General features: G+C 50.7%; 1 long non-coding RNA gene across 1 annotated transcript; it reads right to left on the minus strand.

Moving 5' to 3' along the window:
- Positions 1-1,394: 1,394 nt before the first annotated feature.
- Positions 1,395-3,087, minus strand: LOC143676100 (uncharacterized). Its single transcript, XR_013171816.1, has 3 exons — positions 2,997-3,087; positions 2,318-2,429; positions 1,395-1,530 (listed from the first exon to the last, which is right to left on the minus strand). It is a non-coding gene; the product is annotated as an uncharacterized LOC143676100 (long non-coding RNA).
- Positions 3,088-3,721: the final 634 nt, after the last annotated feature.

Below are 3,721 nucleotides of genomic sequence, written 5' to 3' on the forward strand. Positions count from 1 at the left end.
GAGGTCACCAGGGCCAGGATAAATCTTTTGCCCCAGAATCATTCCTTTGGTCTTATTGGCACCCGCACACGTGCTTGCCAAGGGTGTCTCCTGGCCCTGTATCTTCAGCTTCTGTCCACACGGTTTTCAGAATCCGAATTTCCTGAACTTCTTGGCACCAGAGCCCTGTCCAGCTTGTTCACCTGACACACATGCATGGTACATGTTCAATGCATGCATGATCAGTATGGTCCAATGTGTTCGAGCATGTGTGTATAATCAGTCCTTCATGTTGCTCAAAAGAGCCCAAAGCAACCTCCAATGGGAAAGATGGGGCTAGAGGTGGTCCATTATGGGCACCCTGAACTGGGTTCTGTCCTTGCCCCAGAATGAGCCCGAACTTCAACCCAGGGGTGCCTGCTCTGCTTTCTGCCTTGTTGTCCTGGAGTCCACATGGCCCTGCAGGGCCTGAGAACTTCAACTTGGGCCTGTGGGCAGATGGTGTGAACGACCACGCAGGGGCACCAAAGCCTCGTCCCTGTCCAGGGTGGGGACTAGGGCTGGTTTCTCAGAAGCCTGGAGCTGCTGAGGAGAGACTGCGGCTGCCACAGATCTGGGCCAGGTGGGTCTTGCAGTAAGGCAGCATCAAGTATACCTCACCCCAAAGAGACTGAACAATGGCACAGCCTCAGATTTCCAACCTAGGTCCCAAGCTGAACCTGACTCAGCCCCAGACAGAACCCTAACCTCACCTCAGAGTAAGATCCAACTCAATCTCCAGGCTAAGTCTCAGCCCAATCTCAGGCAGACCCTGACCCTGGCCCTAAATTGAACATCGACTTGCAACCCTCTCTGAGCCCAAACTGCAGCTCCAGACTGAGTCTATACCAGACAGGCAGAAAAACCCGCGAATGAGACATCTGTGAACTCTGGTTAACAGGCCCTGATTCAGCTGCATCTGTGTTGAACAGCCTTACATAAAGTTAAAGTTAGGAAAACCCTGGAAATGGAGTGCTTTTGAACAATGTCTTGTGGATACTTTTGGACATGGAATGAAGGGAGCCCCCTGCAGGTGTGCCCCCATCCTTTTTTTGTGCCCCTCTCCACATCCACTGTGGGATCCCATGGGGAGAAAATGGAGGGGAGCTCTGTTTGTCCTGCCGCGTGAGGGTGGCCAGCGAAGGTGAGTGGGCTCAGGTCTCCACGTGGAGATTCTGTCATTGCTGGCCTAGGGCTGGGAGAACCCGCTTGTTATGTGACCAGGATTCACACTCATGGTTGTCAGGGTCCATGGAAGGTCTAGTGGAGTTATCTCTCCAGGTTTGTGCAACTGCCGACATCCTCTTCGGACAGGTGCACCTTAGGTCCACATGTGAGGCAAATATCTAGCCAGAAGGTTTAACAGGACAATAATATATAATAGGTTTAAATATTGAAAATGATGCTGTTATGTTACTCATAATAGGTTCACAGTGAGAAAAGAAGGGGCTTTCACAGCATCCGTGGAGGTGCTTGCGTTGAGGTCTTGAGGCACACGCGAGTTCTGTAGGGCTGTGTGCAAAAATAGTCACAAATTAATGCCTGAAATGGGTGCCCTATGATAATATTTCAGTTTCATGGATCTGAAACCCTGGTAGCTGGTCAAGCAGCTGTAGCCAGTCCAGACCCCTGGGAGAGGACAAATGCCGCCTTCATGCTGGTAGCATGACGCCTCCACAGGCAGGTTCCTTCCTTAGTCTCAACGTTATTAAGTTAAAAAATGTAGGTGCACAACTCTCAGCTATGAGAATTGGCAACACATGCCTGTTTTGAGCTAATCTCAAAACTACAGAACCTTCCAGGAGCACTACCAGATAGTAATCATCCTGACCTTCGTTGTTTGTGTGTTTCTATTTGTGTATTCTTGTTTCTTGGTCTTAACAGTGGACAGGCTTAGGAAATAGATGTATGTAATTAAATACCTGCACGTAAACACGCACTCACTCACACACACATCCATGTCCATTTGTAAATTCTTCTGGGGTTGCGGTGCCCACAGTCCTAGCTTGCGCGGAGTCCCCATGAGGAAAGAGTCTCCAGGACCAAGGTCTGAACACACATGCAGTGGCTGAGAATATCCACCAGGGGGCATCTGAATCTCAGCTCTGCCCAGGACAGGACAAGCAGGTCTTTGTGGGGAGGGCGTGATCCGTGAGTGTCTGAGGCTGGCACAGGTGGACCTGCCAGTGTGACCTGACCCCGACAGAGCCCTGACCAGCATGGTAGGCTGGGTTTGACCCTGACCACCTCTGCGTCAGGTTGGGGTAAAGGTATTCCCTTTAAATTCCCTTTAATTTACTTGGTCTGTTGAGTTCCCAGCTGGTAGACCCTTGGCTGGTCTTACTGTCCTTTGAGGGACAAGGTGCCACAGTTGCCTGACGGGACTTCTGTCTTGAAGGTTGTGCAACAACCTGTAGCAAAAAGGATGCTCCTTTAAAGAATGCCTATGTCCCAACTTCAGTTCCTATTGACCCACCCTTTCCTTCACCTCCCTCCAGGTTGGGGATCAGCTTGGGTGCATGGTGGTCAGGCACAGGCTACATGTGCTGCCGCAGAAACTTCCTTTTCGTCCTCGTTGCCCCTGGCCCATTTGGTCACCCAGGATATTCTCCAGGTCCCCAATCTTCAGCCTCTGCCCACAAATCCTCCAGAATCCTTGATTTCTTGGGCTTCTTGGCATCAGTGCCCTACTCTGTTCCAGACGGACACACCATTCTGGAGGATGTGTGGGTGGCAGTAGGGGTGGAGGTCTGTGGTAGTGGTGCAGAGTCTCTATATCAGACAACCATGACCCACCCTGGGAATTTTAATGAGGAGGTGAACACTCACTCATGATGTCCAAGTCACCCTAATACTCGCTCACCAAAATTATTGGTATTTTTCTTTCTAGCTTTGCCAAATTATATCCACATCGCAGCCCTGGAAATAACTGCCTGCCCAGTAGCGTACCATGGGCTCTGAGAGCTGTTGCTATTTACCTGCAGCTGAGGCAGTTGAATGAAGCAGAGTTTGTTCCCTCAGGGGGTCAGCACATCCCTTGGCCCTTATCCTCCTTCTTTCTGTAACTGCATACAGCCTAGAACCTGCCTCCTAACCAGGAAAGAACAGGGATACCCACTCATACCCATTCAGTAGCCTGGAGCCCCCACCATTGGGCGTGGTTCCATGGGTAAATTTCGGGAAACTGCGGCATTCGCCGTGAACAGGCATTTACCTGACACATCTTCCTGACGCACTCCTGACACACACCTGCCCAGGATACAGGGATGAGGATATCTAACAGTCAGTGCCTCCAATGAGTTTATCCAAGGGTGTGATTTTTCTTCATAGTTGTCCTAAGAACTACAAGCCCACCTCTACTAGAGGATATAGTAGTAGGAGGTGTCCCTGTTCTGGGTAATCTGACTTGAGTTCCATGTTGTGCCTAGGTGAGCCGGGACCCTGTTCTAGGATGCCTGCTTTTTGCCCAGCATTTGACCTGCTGGAGTCCCTGTGTTAATTTTGGGGCTGAGCCTATGACCTTCGTTCTGGGAAGGGTTTTTGTTGGCCGGAAATGAAGATGGTGCTAACAACCGGACGGGGATGTCAGAGCCTCAGCTCTTTTCGCAGCAGGAAGCTTGCCTGATAGAGAGGGTGGGGCTTTTGCATGGTGGATCTGGGTCAATGTGAATGTGCACTGGGTCACCATCAAGTGAGTTCACCT

The sequence above is a fragment of the Tamandua tetradactyla genome, chromosome 3 (assembly GCF_023851605.1).
Source record: "Tamandua tetradactyla isolate mTamTet1 chromosome 3, mTamTet1.pri, whole genome shotgun sequence".
Classification (NCBI taxonomy): domain Eukaryota; kingdom Metazoa; phylum Chordata; class Mammalia; order Pilosa; family Myrmecophagidae; genus Tamandua; species Tamandua tetradactyla.